We start from the raw sequence: 18,637 nt of genomic DNA, 5'->3' as shown, positions 1-18,637 counted from the left end.
CTTATATAAAGGACCCTGCAACCTTCCTTTTGAATCTTAATGGTTGGAACACTTAACAATCTCATGGACCCAGACAAAGGGCTACACGCACTTTGTCAAAGCCAGAGTGGAGAAGTAAGAGTCATGTGACGTGGGCCTAGCTTGTGGAATCAGTAATATCACCTTGTGGAACTGCAAAGCTCAGTCTGCCATTTTACTATCAACAAGCAGCTTCACAAAATGGGGCTCTGCCCAGATTGAATACCTGACCCCATCTATACCATTTCTACTGGAACTTCTGTACCATCACCTACAAGACTGATTCATCTCTGTCTGCCTCTCTCACCATGTGAGGTCAACCTCACTGGAAAAGTGAATTATACAGAATCAGTTTTCAGTCTGTCAACCTCAGTGAAGGAATACCTCATTGGGCTTTGATTCTGGACTCTGGACCCACGTGAAACAATAATTCTTTTCTCTGGGTTATTTGCTCTGTAAATCTCTCTTTTCTCTATCCCTCTTTTCCTGTATGAGCGCACCCCCCTCCTACGTTTTGAGTGTCTGCAAATAAACTAACCCTTTGAGTTCATCCTATCACGAGTTTGCGGTTATTAATAGAAATTGGGTCACACCAAAACCAAGGGGTTGGGAAATACACCACCGCTTATAAACGGGAAGCGAATCAAAAATACCTGTTTATAGGTGGGTAGAGGGGGGGAAAATCAGGGCTTTTTAAATTAACCCCTTCCTGTCTGTAACACACATACACCCGCCCACATACAGGCACATGCCCACACACAGAATCTTCCTTTAATTTATACTATGAATTAGAAAATGATAAACAGCTGGTGGTTTATCATTCATTGTAGTGTAGCAATAGCTAGAACGAATAGGGTGCTGAGGTTCATCCTTAGCACAAGGAACACTATATTGTCCTTGCATAAGACCTTGGTCAAGCATCACTTGGAATACTGTGTCCAGTTGGTGTCCTCACAAAGGGTGATATTTAGGCTTTGGAAAGGATGCAGTAGAGGGTGATTAGACTAATTCAGAATATAAAGCATCTTAAGTTTTCAATATAGACAAACTAAAAAAAAGAGTGGGACTTGACACTTTAGGGAAGAGTAGACTTAGGATGAATCTGGTTGAAGTTTAAAATAATGAAGGGAATAGATTGTGTTCCAGTTGACAGTTAGTTCCAATGAGATTGGTTCAGGAAGACTACACAGCAATAATTTTAAACTGTATTAGGCCAGATCTGAGTTAGATATCAGGAGCTGGTTGTTTCATCAGGGAACGGTGAAGCCCTGGAATCAAAAGCTCATGCAGTGGACGCTGATTGGCTGAGTTCCATCAAGTGAGAGCTGGACCCTGTTTCTGACTGGGGTCCACATCATCTCTTCCGGAAGAGAAGGACTGAAAGGAATTCAGGTTCCGAGGGATCTCTTGGACTAGTTTCACTTCCATAGGTCAGAAAAAAAATTCCCAGTTTCTTTTTTCCTGTGTTTTTAATCTGTTTTTCCTGCCCCCCACCCCGCCCCAAGAGATCACATAGTTTTGGTTGGTGTGGGATGGAGTGTGTATTTCTGACACTGTGTGGGACAGGGTGAATGGATTGATGTGTATGGTGGCCTGGAAAGGAACCAGAAGGAAAGAGTCAGAAGGCAACTGACTGCAAAAGATAAAGCTTCACTCGCTGCAGTAGTTGGGTGTAGGTCTTGCTACAAAAAGTGACAATTCTGTGAGAGCATTGCTGGAGAAGCAGAATCTCCTTTATGCGCTGCTTCTCAGAACAGCTGCATGCATGTTTCCTGGGTCTCTGTGTAGGCAGTAACTATGTCTGAGGACACCTTGTTCATTTTGATATCCCTCCAGCTGCAGCTCTATTTCCTCTCTCCACATCTTGACAGCAATGACTAGGAGGATCTCCCACGAAGAAAGAATGCCCTGCCAAAACCTGTTAAAAGTTCAGAACATTTTACAGCCGCTATAAGCTCTTTGAAATAGTCTCATTAGCAAAAGTCCAAAAAGTAACAAAAGCAACCACACCTTGTTCTTCAGTGTAAACAGGACAGTAGTAAGAAGAAAATCATCCCCCAAAGACCATTACATTTACCATGCAAAGTAAGCATACATTTATTCACCAAGTGCCAGGATATTGGCAAGAGAGAACATAGAAAGAGCATTGCACAAACTGTAATATTACTCAAACTGCTCCATTTCCATTGCTATATGCGGAGATGCCAACAGCTTTGAATACATACATCAATTTGGACAGAGATATACTAAAAGCCTTAATTTTCAATCTCCACATATCTATTACAGTGTTTGGTTAATGACATCTGTGGTAATCTGAGGTGTAATACACCTTTAAGAGACCGTAAGCAGATTGACCATGTGACTGTAAGACCCAATAGCTGTGTAGTGCGGGCTACCAAGTTAATGTTAGTCTAGAGTAGGGTCTGGCTGGAGAAGCACACATCATGTTAATGCTCTGTTGTTCATGTAAATAAATAGCATGTGCTTCACCTCATATTGGTCTCTGCGTCTGCCGTATATTGTAATTGACTCGACAGATAAGCGTGCAACCGATTCGCAAGCAAAGCAACCCCACAGTAAAACATAACAACTGGCGATGTGGCAAAACACGACCAGTCGATGGCACCAAGGAAAGCAGCGAAAACTCAACTGTAGTGAATCAGCCACACCTGCAATAGTCGTCGAAGTTATCTCCCTCTAGCATGCCACAATTTGGCCACACCGAACCATTTGATCAGACCACTGGTCACATTATATTGAACGCCTTGCGTTTTTCTTTTTGGCCAATGACATATTGGAGGAGTAGAAGAGGCGGGTGATCCTCTTATCGACATGTGGCAATAAAACACACAGCCTAATTCATAATCTAATGGCACCCAATACCCCAGATTCCAAGAGCTTTGATGAGTTGGTGAATCTTGTGAAAAGCCACTTTCAGCCGAAACCCCCGGTAACAGCGCAGCGTTTTAAATTTAACTTGAGGTGCCGCGCCCCTGGAGAGACAATCGCTTACTATATAGCAACCTTGAAACAACTGAAAGGGCACTGAGAGTTCGGGACATTGATTAATGACATGTTAAGAGACGGGTTAATGAAGACACCATTTAAAAAAGGTTGTTGTCAGAAACAAATTTAGACTTCAGCAAGGTGCTGGAGTTGGCACTAACAGTGGAGACGCAGTCAGGGATTCAGAAGTGATCAAGGGAGCACAAGATGGCACCGTCCTTCACGGCGGGAGGGAGGCACTGGTTAGAAATGGTGCTGAAGCGCTGGGCTCTGCAGAAAAGCAGGAAACAGCCGCCATTAACAGACCAGCAAAAAGCAATGGTTTAACGAATAAAGCCCACATTAGTAATGGCAGAAATCACAGAATCACAGAGTGCAGAAGAGGCCCTTCAGCCCATCGAGTCTGCACCGACACGTGAGAAACACCTGGCTTACCTACCTAATCCCATTTACCAGCACTTGGCCCATAGCCTTGAATGTTATGACGTGCCAAGTGCTCATCCAGGTACTTTTTAAAGGATGTGAGGCAACCCGGCTCCATCACCCTCCCAGGCAGTGCATTCCAGACCGTCACCACCCTCTGGGTAAAAAAAGCTTTTCCTCACATCCCCCCTAAACCTCCTGCCCCTCACCTTGAACTTGTGACTGATCCTTCAACTAAAGGGAACAGCTGCTGCCTATCCACCCTGTCCATGCCCCTCATAATCTTGTACGCCTCGATCAGGTCGCCCCTCAGTCTTCTCTGCTCCAACGAAAACAACCCAAGTCTATCCAACCTCTCTTCATAGCTTAAATGTTTCATCCCAGGCAACATCCTGGTGAATCTCCTCTGCACCCCCTCCAGTGCAATCACATCCTTCCTATAATGTGGCAGCCAGAACTGCACACAGTACACCAGCTGTGGCCTCACCAAGGTTCTATACAACTTCAACATGACCTCCCTACTTTTGTAATCTATGTCTCAAAATAGAACCAGACAGCCTGCAAATGAACGGCAATTTAAAAGAACAAGAGTGTTTCTACTGCCATCGCAATGGACACATTATGCAATATTGCAAAGACAGATTTTCAAACAAAAAGGCGAAATCGTGAAATTTATATAATGGAGGAACCAGAAGAAACAGAGTCAGATATTTACTCGCTACACAACTTAAAAATGGGTAAAACAGAGCCAATCTACATAACAGTTGAAGTCAACAGAAAACCCATCCGAACAGAGGTGGATACAGGGGCATCCATGACAGTCATAGGGGGACACACGTTTAAGTATCTAAATGGAAGAGGCCACTCACTACAGTTGGAAAATTCAGATACAAGATTAAAGACGCATACTGGCAAAAACATACGAGTAAGAGGTATATGCAAGGTTCCAGTGCAATATGGGAGCCAGTCTGCTAATCTACCCCTGATGTTGGACCCTCCCCTGCTACCATTTCTACTTGGTCAAAACTGGCTTAAGGAAATAAAGTTGGAGTGGACTGAGATTTTTTTCAACTCAATGATAGATCTGCTAGAATTATTACAGAAAGATGCCGCTGTTTTCAGGGAAGAGCTCGGGAAGATTCAGAGGCTGCAAGCTAAAGTCCACATGGATCCTGGGACAGCCCCAGGTTCTTGAAGGTGAGGCCAGTCCCCTTTGCATTACGACAAAAAGTGGAAATTGAATTAGGCAGGCTGGAAAGGTTGGGAGTCTTACAATCTGTACAATTTTCCGAACGGACAGTTCCAGTACTAAAGCCTGACCAGGGTGTGCAAATATTCAGGGACTACAAGTTGACTGTTAACAAAGTGGCCAGGCTCGACAGGCATCCTACACCAAACATTGATGAAGTGTACTCCAGGCTGGCAGGGGGAACCTCATATACAAAACTCAACATGAGCCACACTTACCAGCAAGTCGAGCTAGAAAAGGCCTCTCGGGATTTTGTGACCATCAACGCACATAGGGGGTTATACCAGTATACCAGGTTACCCTTTGGAGTCCCATTGGCTTGTGCCATTTTCCAATGGACTATGGAAAATTTGCTCCAAGGTCTACCCCATGTGGTGGTTTATCTCGATGATGTCCTAGTAACAGGACTAACTGATGAAGAACACCCGGTTAACTTGGGAGAGGTATTGAAGCATTTCTCACAAGTCGGAGTATGCTTGAAAAGGGAAAAACGTATCTTCCAAACAAAGTGATTTACCTGGGTCAATGGGTCGACTTGCAGGGCCTTCACCCAGTAAAAGACAAGGTGACAGCTGTTAGTGAGGCGCCTGCCCCCAAAAATGCCACAGAACTCGAGTCATTCTTGGGAATGGTTAACTACTACGGGTGTTTTCTCCAATTTGTCGACAGTACTGGCTCCATTATACAGGCTACTTGAGAAAAACCGCAGGTGGACTTGGCAAGCTCCACAACAACAGGCTTTCACTGAAGTAAAGCAGTTACTACATTCATCGGCCCTGTTGGTACGTTTCGACCCAAAAAAGAATTGATTTTAACCAGCGATGCATCCCCTTATCGAGTAGTGACAGTACTCTCCCACTACTCCGAACTACGTCGCCTACGTCTCAAAAACTCTCAGTGCGGCAGAACGAAGATACTCACAAATAGAGAAAGAAGGCTTAGCCATTGTATTTGGCATTAAGTAGTTCCACAATACATCCATGGTTGCCACTTTACCATCGTACCTGATGACAAGCCATTACTAGGCTTGTTTGGGGAAGATAAAGCAATACCCCAATTGCCTCGGCACACATCCAAAGGTGGGCACTTATTCTAACTGCTTACAAATATACTTTTATCGACCAGCCAGGAAGCCAGATTGCCAATGCCGACAGCTGAGCCGATTACCTCTAAAGGACAGCAATGTGAATGTCCCCATCCCTCAAGAATATGTCTTGTTATTAAACTTTCCAGATTCGTCACCAGTCAGTGCCAAACAGATCCCAGAATGGACAGACCACAATCCAGTGTTATCTCACGTCAGGGAACAAGTCTTGCAGGGATGGTCTAACGAGCCAAAGTTAGATGAAATGAAGCCCTATTTTAACAGGAGATATGAGCTCACCTGCCAGGAAGGCAACTTGCTGTGGGAAGTGAGAGTCATGGTGCTTCCAAGAGGAAGACAGCCGTTATTGGCACAATTGCAGAGCGCTCACCCCGGCATCTCTTCAAATGAAAATGTTGGCACGGAACTACTTCTGGTGGCCAGGGATGGACACTGAAGTCGAAAACATGGTCAAGAGTTGCACACAGTGCCAGCAGGTACAGAAATTGCCCCCTTCTGCTCCACTGCATCCCTGGGAATGGCCAGGAAGGGCATGTGTCCACATCAGCTATGCAGGGCCTTTTTTGGGCACAATGTTCCACTTACTAATAGACACTCATTCGAAATGGATAGATGTATACGAGGTACAATCACCCTCATCTGCCCCCTCCATGTACAGATTGTGTCAGAGTTTTGCGATACACGGGTTACCAGAGATAATAGTGCCTGATAATGGAATGGCATTCACCAGCGGGAAATTCCAAAGATTTACAAGACTCAATGGCATTGGTCATGGTCAAAACCTTGCCATACCACCCCACATCCAATGGGTTGGCCAAAGGGCAGTCAAGACCTTCAAGGCTGATATGAAACAAAACTGGATGGAGACTCTATAGCAACCAGATTATTATGTTTCCTGCTCAGTTATAGGACTATGCCACACACAACCACCGGTATTGCCCCCGAAGAGTTATGAATCAAGAGACGTCTCAGAACATGTTTGAGTCTCATAAGGCCAAATTTGGGGGGGAGGGGGGGGGGGGGGGGGGAGGGTAGAGAGAAGTCAGAAGGCCCAGAAAAATGAACACGATTACCACAGTCATGAAAGAAACTTCACTGTTGGAGAAGCAGTTTTTGCAAAGGACTTAGGAGATGGGCCCAAAAGGGTATTGGTTGAAGTCATTGCAGTGACAGGACCCCTGTCCTACCACATATCGGTTGAAGGTCAGATAATCAGGAGACATGTAGATCACCTCAGGAAAAGGGAAACAGATCCACAAGAAGAGATGTGTCAAACATTCCCGTTGGAGTCTACGCCACAGGTAGAAGGAACTCCTCTTGCTTTGGAAGTACCTGTAGAACCCGTGAGATTGAATGTGTCGAAGAGGCAAACTTACAGGTTCCTACTGGGGAGCACACATCATGTTAATGCTCTGTTGCCCGTGTAAATAAATAGCACATGCTTCATTTCATATTTGTCTCTGTGTCTGCAGTACATTGTTATCAACCCACCTGCCGACAGATAAGCGTGCAACCAGTTCGCAAGCAAAACGGCCCCATAGTAAAACATAACAACGTCCTTTACCTCCTTCTACCTTGGACCCATTATTGTACAGAGGAATTCCAAAATCTTTAAGTTCCTGCCTACAGGAGTTAATTATTGTACCTGGAAGCCCTCGAGTCCCAGACCATCACACTTAAACAAGTGACTGAAATCCACTGGAAACCTGAAGAAAATACCAGCAGACTCATGACACAGAATACGCTCTAGCTTGTGGTTTGGATCATTTTGTCAATGGTATAAGTGAGTATTTTAATCCGGTTACCATGATATCAAAGAAAAAGGTAGTACTCTTCAATTCTTAAAACATTCCAAAGCATTTCTGTAGTTATACAAATACAAATATTGCTGAGGCAAGTACAAACGCACCTCACACACATACACATGCCCGCACACAGACACGCACACATATGCCCACACACAGACGCGCACGCCCACACACACACACCCACACAAAGTTGGTGGTTTGTCATTCATAAATAGTTAACCTTTAAATGTAACACTTGTACCTGAACCAAAATAGCAGAAAATGAGCACAAACCCTGATATTTAACTAAAATGAAGAACATTATTCAGCTGAGGATAATGGGATATGGTATCACAGCACAAAGCATTAGTTACAACAACTCATTTCTCTAGTAGCTTCAATATGTAGCGATGGCCTAAAATGCTTCCGAAGTAATGACAAAAACGGGCATTGAGCCAAAGGTAATAAGATGGATGGGGGAAGCGGGGGCGTTGTGAAGTTGAAAAAAATTTTGGTCCAAGAGGTGGGTTTTAATATCTTAAAAAATGAGAGAGAGAGAGATGAAAAGATAGCGAGCTTTAGAAATGGAATTCAAAAACTTGAGGCATAAAGGCTGAAGATATAGCCACCAAAAAGAGTTTGAAGCAGATTCGCTCAACTAGCAGCTGGGTTTATTTTGCTTTTCATTATCCCTTCCCCAAGGAACAAAATTAAATGACTCCAACGGCTCCAATTTGGAACAATTCACATTTTATTTAGAAAATAAATCTCATTATGGACCATTGGAGACCACTTTTGGCTTAGTGACACTGAGTTAAATTCCTCAATGTGCAGCTGTGTGACAAGATGTTCAGTACATCCCGGCATGTCCCATCCAAAATCTCAGGGCTGTGTTTTTAATAAAAAGTGAAGGGGAGTTCTCCTTGGTGTTCTGGCCACACCCACAGATTTATCAATCATCCAAATCCGCTGAACAGATCATTTGGCCATTGTCGCAATTATGGTTGTGGGGACTTGCTGTGGACAAATTGGCTGCTGTGTTTCTGGCATTGCAACAGTGGCTGTAAAACAGAGGCTTCTGAGTTTGTGGAAGGCGGTTTATAAATTCAAGTTTTTTTTTACATTTCCTGATTGAAGTGCACATCAGGGCAAACCTTTGGACTGTGTCAACCCATTCACTAAATTAATGTGAAATTTTACTGCCACTAATGAAGTTCGAGGCCCTCTGAACTTCTGCAACAAGAAGAAATCAACAAGCTTTTATTCCATTTCCAACTGATAAATATCAGCACTTTTACAACGGAGAGGCATATTCATACCTTCTTGACTTTTCAAAGGGATTTGCTTTCTTTCAGTGTAGTAGTCCAACACGTTTTCCACACCATACATACATTTCACTTCTGTAATATAAGAGGGAGAAAAGTAAAACTCGATTATCTTCAAAATCAGCGCACAAGTTAACACAGCCTTATGTTTAAATGCAAAATGGTCACAACAAATTTAAAAATAAAGAATCTGCAAAGAGACCAAATTCTACTAAAGCTTTGCACGGCTGACGAGATTGAGCCGGTGCATGAACTTGATTTAAGATCTTCTGCACTCTCAATATCTGTTTTATGTCAGCGATTTGGCTGCAGCTTCAAAACAAATCTGCTCTTTTATAGGATTTCATAAACAAACATGGGAAGGAGATTCTCAATCAGTTATCGCACCTAATTCAGAACAATGACCGTACTTACTTATTCTGTAAAACATTAACCAGACATTCTGACTTTCTAAACAGCTGAAGGTGGAGTTAAGGTATATAATTGTACAGTGCTAATTCTGGTTGTGTTTTGGGAGTGAAAAGAAAACAACTTTCATTTAAATTGTTTAGAATAAAATAGTTAAAATAAATTCTGTACAACATACTAAACTTGTTACCATCACCAGAACAGTGTTGTCCAAAAGAAATTGCTGACTAGCCACAGTTGTAGCTACAGAAGCACTATTTTTGCAGAAAACACAGTACAGGTAAATGTATTTCACATGTATATTTAAATATCTGGCACCATTCAGTGAGAAACTTTACAGTCTTTCTCTTTCATGAAAGATTGTAATTCTGCCATGAATTTGTCAGACATAGCACCTCAATGCTGCTACTAGGATTCTGATCAGCAGGAGTGAGCACTACTTTAACTTCAGAAGCTTGCCAACAATATTCACATGTACAAGACATGCTGGTCACTCTCCAGGCAGTGGTTGAAGCTGCTGACCTCTGCTATAACATGATCTATTAGAGTTACTAGTTGGGCTTGCTTTCTTCTGCTAGCCTGAAGCAGTTATTGCCACTGGTTGAACTAACCATGCTGCCTGCTCTCCTCTCAATACAATGTTGCACAGTTTTTTGCAGGTCTACGGGGAAAAGATGGGGGCATGGGACTAGATGATATGTGCCTGCAGACGTTGACATGATGGGCTGAATAGCCTCCTCCTGTGCTGTAAGCATTCTATGATTTTAACAAGTAATCAATAAGCAGGAACCATGGAAGTAAAAAGCACACAAAAGTCAAACAATGTACACACTTTCGGCCTTAATATCATAACAACAAACACACAAAGACATTTGCCATGCAACCACTAATACGGAGATGAAATGCCCAATGATGATGCCAATCATACATTTTGACTTACTAATCAATGTCATTCCTCACATCAGGATTCACAATTAGCCACATGTGGTCAATATATTGGAAAGCAGTGGTCTAGAAAGTGATCTTGTGTAAAAGCAAAAATGTGTGCAGCTTGAAGAATTCAAGAACAAAACAAAAATACCTGGAAAAACTCAGCAGGTCTGACAGCATCAGCGGAGAGGGATACAGTTGATGTTTCGAGTCCGTATAACCCTTCATCAGAATTAAGACATATAGAAATGAGATGAAATATAAGCTGGTAGAAGGGGGTGGGACAGGAGAGCTCGATAGGAGGCCAGTGATAGGCGGAGGCCAAGAAGAGACTGCCAAAGATGTCATAGACAAAAGGACAAAGGGGTATTGACGGTGGTGATATTATCTAAAGGATGTGCTAATGGGGACATTAAGGGAAGCAAGCAGGACAAGCTAGTGGCAGATGGCTGTAGTGGGGGTGGAGTGGGGAGAAGGGATTGAAATGGGCCAAAAGGTGGAGATGTAACAATAGATCGAAATAAATTTAAAAATAGGAAGGAAAAGAAAAAAATATAGTTGTAAAAAAATTATAAATTATTGGAAAAGGGGGGATCGGAAAGGGGGTGGGGATGGAGGAGAGAGTTCATGATCTAAAATTGTTGAACTCAATATTCAGTCCGGAAGGCTGTAAAGTGCCTAGTTGGAAGATGAGGTGCTGTTCCTCCAGTTTGCGTTGAGCTTCACTGGAACATTGCAGCAGGCCAAGGACGGACATGTGGGCATGAGAGCAGGGTGGTGTGTTGAAATGGCAAGCGACAGGGAGGTCTGGGTCATGCTTGCGGACAGACCGAAGGTCTGCAAAGCAGTTTTGAAGCTGCAGCGAAATCGCTGACATAAAACAGATATTGAGAGTGCAGAAGATCTTAAATCAAGTTCATGCACCGGCTCAATCTCGTCAGCCATGCAAAGCTTTAGTAGAATTTGGTCTCTTTGCAGATTCTTTATTTTTAAATTTGTTGTGACCATTTTGCATTTAAACATAAGGCTGTGTTAACTTGTGCGCTGATTTTGAAGATAATTGAGTTTTACTTGGGGGGAATAAAGGGGTAGGTGTTGCACCATCTGCGGTTGCATGGGAAGGTGCTGTGGGAGGGGGTTGAGGTGTAGGGGGTGATGGAGGAGTGGACCAGGGTGTCCCGTAGGGAACGATCCCTGCGGAAAGCCACCGGGGGGGGTGAAGGGAAGATGTGTTACCTGGTGGCATCATGCTGGAGTTGGCGGAAATGGCAGAGGATGATCCTTTGAATACGGAGGCTGGTGGGGTGATAAGTGAGGACAAAGGGGACTCTATCATGGTTCTGGGAGGGAGAGGAAGGTATGAGGGCAGAGGTGCGGGAGATGGGCCGGACACGGTTGAGGGCCCTGTCAACCACCTTGGGTGGAAAACCTTGGTTAAGGAAGAAGGAAGACATGTCAGAGGAACTGTTTTGGAAAGTGGCATCATCAGAACAGATAATGTTTGTAAACAAAAACAGAATTACCTGGAAAAACTCAGCAGGTCTGGCAGCATCGGCGGAGAAGAAAAGAGTTGACGAAAGTCCGAAGCGTCAGCTCTTTTCTTCTCCGCCGATGCTGCCAGACCTGCTGAGTTTTTCCAGGTAATTCTGTTTTTGTTTTGGATTTCCAGCATCCGCAGTAGTTTTTTGCTTTTATCTCAATGTTTGTAAACATATTCCCTTCAGGTTAGCACAGTAAGGAATCAGTCCCTACAACAGTGATCCATGGTTCTAGATGCTTGATATGCTCCAATCATTAATCCAGTTAGACTATTACACTCAACTCAATGTCCTAGATTTCATAGAGTCATAGAGGTCTACAGCACTGAACAAGACCCTTTGGCCCATCGAGTGTGCGCCGGTCAAACAAGTACATAACTATTCTAATTCCAATTTCCAGCACTAGGCCCATAGTCTTGTATGCCATGGCATCGCAAGTGCACATCTAAATAATTCTTAAATGTTATGAGGGTATCTGCCTCTACCACCCTTTCAGGCAGTGAGTTCCAGATTCCCACCACCCTCTGGGTGAAAAAATTCTTCCTCACATCCCCTCTAAACCTCCTGCCCCTTACCTTAAATCTATGCCCCCTGGTTATTGATCCTTCCACCAAGGGGAAAAGTTCCTTCCTGTCTACCCTAACTATGCCCCTCAATTTTATACACCTCAGACATGTGCCCCCTCAATCTCCTCTGCTCCAGGGAAAATAACCCCAGTCTATCCAATCTCTCCTCATAACTAAAACCCTCCTGCCCAGGCAACATCCTGGTAAATCTCCTCTGCATTCTCTCTAGTGCAATCACATCCTTCCTATAATGCGGATTCCAGGACTGCATGCAATACTCTAGCTGTGACCTAACCAATGTTTTATACAGTTCCAGCATAACCTCCCTGCTCTTATATTCTATGCCTCAGTTAATAAACGCAAGTATCCCATATGCCTTCTTAACCACCTTATCTACCTGTCCCACTACCTTAAGGGACCAGTGGACATGCACACCAAGATCCCACTGATCCTCGGTACTTCCCCAGATCCTACCATTCATCGTGCATTCCCGTGCCTTGTTTGTCCTGCCCAAGTGCATCACCTCACACTTATCCAGATTAAATTCCATTTGCCACTGATGAGCCCATCTGATCAGTGGCAAATGTCTACATCCTCCTGTAATCTAAGGCTATCCTCCTCACTATTTACCATCCCACCAATTTTCGTGTCATCCGTGAACTTACTGATCAACCCTCCTACATTCAAGTATAAATTCTTTATATATACCACAAACAGCAAGGGGCCCAACACTGATCCCTGTGGAACCCCACTGGATACAGGCATCCAGTCACAAAAACACCCCTCGACCATCGCCCTCTGTTTCTTGCCACTCAGCCAATTCTGGATCCAATTTGCCAAATTGCCTTGGATCTCATGGGCTTTTACCTTCGTTATCAGTCTCCCATGCGGGACCTTATCAAAAGCATTGCTGAAGTCCAAGTAGATTACGTCAAATGCATTGCCCTCATCTACACACCTGGTCATCTCTTTGAAAAATTCAATCAAATTGGTCAGACATGACCTCCCCTGATCAAAACCATGTTGACTGTCCTTGATTAATCCCTGCCTCTCCAAGTGTCGATTAATTCTGTCCCTCAGAATTGCTTCTAATAGTTTCCCCACCACTGAGGTTAGACTGACTGGCCTGTAGTTCCCTGATTTATCCCTTCCTCCCTTCTTGAATAACAGTACCACATTGGCTGTCCTCCAGTCCTCTGGCACCTCTCCTGTGGCCAGAGAGGTATTGAAATTTATTGCCAGCGCCCCTGCTATCTCCTCCCTTACCTCACTGAACAGCCTGGGATACATTTCATCCGGGCCTGGAGATTTATCTACTTTTAAGCCTGCCAGACCACTTAGAACCTCCTCCCTTTCTATGCTAATTTCTTTAATTATATCACAGTCCTTCTGCATGATTTCCATAACCACGTCATCCTTCTCACTTGTGAACACCGACACAAAGTATTCATTTAGAATCCTACCTACGTCTTCCGGCTCCACACACAAATTACCACTATGGTCCTTAATGGGCCCTACTCTTTCCCTAGTTATCCTCTTACTCTTAATGTAATTGTAAAATAACTTTGGATTTTCCTTTATTTTACCTGCCAATGTTTTTCCATGCCCCCTTTTTGCTCTCCTAATTTCCTTTTAAGTCCCCCCCCCACACATTCTATACTCCTCTCGGGCTTCTGCTGTTTTGTGCCCTCAGTATCTGGCATAAGCCTCCCTTTTTCTCTTTATCCAATCCTGTATATCCCTTGACATCCAGGATTCCCTGGATTTGTTGGTGCCACCCTTTATCTTTACTGGAATATGTTGGCCCTGTACTCTCCCTATTTCCTTCTTGAATGACTCCCAGTGCTCTGACACAGATTTACCTAAAAGGAGCTACTCCCAGTCCACTCTGGCCAGATCATATCTGATCTTATTAAAATCGGCCTTCTCCCAATTTAGCACTCTGATTTCTGACCCATTCTTGTCCTTTTCCACAACAACCTTGAATCTAAGTTGTGATCACTATTTTCAAAATGCTCCCCCCCCCCCCTCCATCCCCTCCTCTTGTCAGGCCTTCTAAGTACTGGCTTAAAAAGCTCTCCTGGATGCTTTTTAAGAATTCCACTCCCTCTAAACCTATCACACTATAACTAACCTAGTTAATGTTGGGGAAGTTGAAATCCCCCACTATTACTGCCCTATTATTTTTATACTTCTCTGAAACTTGCCCACATATCTGCTCTTCTATTTCTCACTGACTGTTTGGGGTCCTATAGTATACATTTCCTGTTGCTTCAGCCTGATTTTGTCATTAGCGGTTGGGATGCACTCATTGTGACAGATCCCTGCCTGCTATTCAACCAGTTCTCTAACACATTTCCAGTGGGAACGAAGCTGCCAAGTTATGTCAGCTTGGTGCTGTGGATATAAGCAGAAACAGATTGATCCTTCCCAAGTTCTCTTAGTTTTATATCTTGTACAATCATTCCAAAGAAGGGACATTCTTTCATCACGTTGAAAGGGGAAGTCCAAAAGCACTTCATAGTCAATGAAGTATTTTTGAAGTGTAGTCATTGTTGCAGTCTAGCCTTAATATCAACAGATACAAGGGCAGTGCAGTAACCTACTGTGTCATACAATCACTGAGAAAAACATCTTATAAACACTGTATTGTCAAGTGTTCATTCCAGAGATGGTTCTAAACATTGGTACACCTTCCAGAAGATCTCTCATACTTTCAGGAGCAAAAAGTAACGTACCTTGACCATTGTATTGCATAAACTTGTGCTTTGGAATGATGTAATATGCATGAAATAATTCCAGTAATGGCAGATGGCTGAAGGGCCAAAGATCCATGGCAGGCTGCTCCAACTACAGCATTAATGGGCCAAGAGTCAGCAAGTGGGAGAGGTGGCCGGGAGAGGGAAGTGGCTATTGGGAAAGAGACAGCAAGTGGGAAAGAAGTGGTAAGTGGGAGGATCGCCAAGCAGGACAGATTCCGAGAACAGGAGGGAGGGTCACTTTTAAATGGAGTTTTTCCTGGAGGCCTTGTGTGATGCGGGGCCTGGTGTAGTGCGGGGCCTGAGCACAGAGCTGAATGGAAGGCATGGAGAGTTGCGGGGTTGGATTGCCCCTGGGAGCAGATCCTTGGAGTCAGAAATGTGGGGGGGTGGGGCGGTCTCCAGCACTTCAGGTAGCTACTCTCCTCTTGCCAGGAGTCCAGCAAGGGACACTCTTAGGTCTCTTGTGGCTGGGGGAGGCCTCATGTTTTCTAGCCTTATGGTTGGCACTGAGTGAGGGACTAATCGGGGGTGTCTATTGTTACAACATGGTTTCATCACGTTATTTTGGGGAGATTTTGCTGTGGTGGGCTTTATTTGGGTTTTTAGTGCTGTGGTGTGGCAGACATCTTTTTGAGAAATTTAGAGCTGTGGTGAAGGGGTCATTGAGGGATTATGGAGGGCTGTAGTGCTGTGGTGAGGTCTTTTAGGGGGTTTTAGTGCTGTGATGGGGGCTTACTGAAGTGGGTTAATATTGAGGTGTGGGTTTACTGCGGGTGTTAAATTGTTGAGGAGGTGGGCTAGTGTGGGGGTTTAAATTAATTTAACCTGCCAAGGTGGGGGCTTTTATCAAGGGGGATTACTGGACAGGCACCGGAAATGGGGGTCAGATTGCTCAGAGGGACCAGGGAATGCCACACATGGAGGACAAGGTCACTTCTATGTCTGTGGTGATCTGGACCCTACTGGCTGGTGCCTTTCAACATTAATAAAAACAAGAGTCAACAGCTAAAGGAGTAAACTCCACAAAATCTAGAGTGGATTGCCATTAGGTAGTTGGTATTGCTCTCACGTTAGCACCTTCCCGCAACTCCAGCAATTGACTAGGCCCCGGACATATGGGCTTTCGTCTTTCCTCTGAATACCAGCCTACGAGGTCAATGAGTGGGGGGCACAGATGATAGACATCTGCACCTCCTAAAACCATGCCTAGGCCACACAGCAAATAAAGAAAGGTAACCAAAGGTGAGGACATGAAGAATGACCAACATGCCACAGCAAGTGTTAAGCAAGACAGCACTGATTGACCATGATCTACATAAGTTTGGTGTCGACATTGCCACTCTACAAGAAACCAGATTAACTGACACAGGCTCTAATTGTGAGGCTAATTACATCTCCTATTGGAAAGAGCACTGTAGACCATCGTGAGCATGGTGTAGACTTCTCAGTGAGCATTTGGCTGACACAATCAATTGAGTTGTCACTAGCAAGCTCGAAGCATCTCATCACTCTATTGCTATCATCTGATGGAGGCACAGTCAACATCATTTGTGCCTACATATCAATGCTGTATGCCAGCATCACAGACAAAGAGCATTTCTACGTCTCTCTAGGCGATGTTCTGAGAAACATTCCAAATGGCGAGAGGCTATTTATCCTGGGTGACTTCAACACGTGTGTTGGAGCAGTGAGAGATTCATGGCCAACGTGCCTCCAATGTCATGGGGTGGACAAGGTCAATGATAACAGACAATGCCTTCTTGAGCTTTGTGCCCGGAATGATCTCTGCGTCACCAACACCTTCTTTCAAGGCAGGCCTTGCCACAAAGTATCATGGCATCACCCAAGGTCTAGAGATTAGCACCAACTAGACCTGGTCATCAGAAAGCGCGATCTGCCCAGTGTTCTACCAAAGTGCGGATTTCGACACCGATCACTCTCTTGTCAGCAGCAGAGTAAAGGTGCACCCCCAATAGTTTTGCAGTTTCAAACACGATGGCACACCATACATCAACATCCCTTACATAAGTAATGATGCCAAATACCAGCACCTTGCACTATCCCTAGAATGACTGCTACTCACCAAAAGTTTAGCAGGAAGTGCCAAAGCTGGTATCGATGAAGCTTGGAAATTACTGAGCACAATCATCTACGAAGCATCATTTGAAAAAGACAGAACTCACAACGAGGACTGGTTTGAGACCTATGCAGCTGAGATGACATCTGTCGTTGATGCAAAAGCAAAACCTGCATGGTGCAGAACGTAAACCCAACAGCTAAAACACTGCATGACCTGAAAGTAGCCAAGTGAGTCGTGTAAAAGGTAGAGGGATACTGCGCAAATAAACACTGGATTTCTTGATATAATTTGATCCAAACTGCCTGTGACAATGGAAATCTATGAGTTATGTAGGAAGGAATCAAGAGAGCAGTTGGTCCCACCATCACCAAAGTTGCCCCCTGAAGTTGGGGAACAGTGATCTACACACCAACAGAAGTAAACAGATGTCCTGCTGGGCTGAACACTATTGTGAGCTGTGCTCCTGTAGGATGGACATCTCTAAGTCCATGTTTGATGCTCTCCCACAGTTTCCTGTCATGGATGAGTGAGCAGACAAAGGACACTGGCAACTTGTTCTGACTACAAGCATCCCAAGGAAACCCTGATCCTGGGGCAAGGTGTTACATCTCCACTTCTGAGCTCACTAAATAACACCCACTGGAAGTGGTTAGCAAATTCCACTAACTTGGCTCCACAGTGACTGAAGATCTGTCCCTTGATACAGAACTAGATACATGCAGAAGGAAAGCAGCTATTATCTTTGGCTGACTCACAGAACACACATGGAACAACATCTAGCTTACTATGACCGAGATGCAGGCTTATGAGGCCTATGTTCTCAGCACCTTGCTGTATGGTTGTGAAACATGGACGACTTACAGCTATCAAGAAAAGAAGCTCAACAATTTCCATCCGGACTGTCTGCGGTGCATTATGGGTATGTCCTGGCAGGACAAAATCATTAATGCAGCAAACCTCCCAAAGGCAGAGCTCCCCGTTTGTTAGTGCTTATCAAACAAAGGCAGCTTCATTGGCTAAGGCACGTCCACAGGCTGGAAGATGGTCACATACCCAAGGACTTTCTGTATGGTGAGGTACCTGGAGCCAGATGATCAGTAGGACACCCAAAGCTCCGCTTCAAGGATGCTTGCAAGTGTGACAAGAAGACCCTAAACATTGAATATCGCACACGAGAGTCACTAGCTGGTGACCGAGGAAAATGGCGACACTCCTATAGGCTGACATGCACCACCACAATGACCAGTGGCTACAGCAGCTTGACAACAGATGCTACCGCCAGAAACAACAATCCACAAAGACACCTGGTAGCTTCTTGTGCGGCACTCGTGACAGAACCAGTCTCTCAAGGATTAGCCTCTTCAGCCATCAGCAAAGGTGCACCATATGAAGACGCCACATCCGAAGCAGACTGTTTGCTGCCAGTCCATCGCCTTCTGT

At 44.4% G+C, this 18,637-nt stretch overlaps 1 protein-coding gene across 4 annotated transcripts in view; it reads right to left on the bottom strand.

The window, feature by feature from the left end:
• rhbdf1a (rhomboid 5 homolog 1a (Drosophila)) overlaps window positions 1–18,637 on the bottom strand; it is a 351,324-nt gene that overhangs the window by 283,666 nt on the left and 49,021 nt on the right. For all 4 annotated transcript variants that reach the window (XM_078558344.1, XM_078558345.1, XM_078558343.1 and 1 more), the window contains exon 2: window positions 8,908–8,988. The gene's annotated coding sequence lies outside the window, so the exon portion shown is untranslated. The remainder of the gene's footprint in view (window positions 1–8,907; window positions 8,989–18,637) is intronic.

The sequence above is a fragment of the Cetorhinus maximus genome, chromosome 15 (assembly GCF_964194155.1).
Source record: "Cetorhinus maximus chromosome 15, sCetMax3.hap1.1, whole genome shotgun sequence".
Taxonomy (NCBI): Eukaryota; Metazoa; Chordata; class Chondrichthyes; order Lamniformes; family Cetorhinidae; genus Cetorhinus; species Cetorhinus maximus.
The sequence above is the reverse complement of the archived record's forward strand: the minus strand, read 5'-3'. Positions and strand labels throughout refer to the sequence as shown.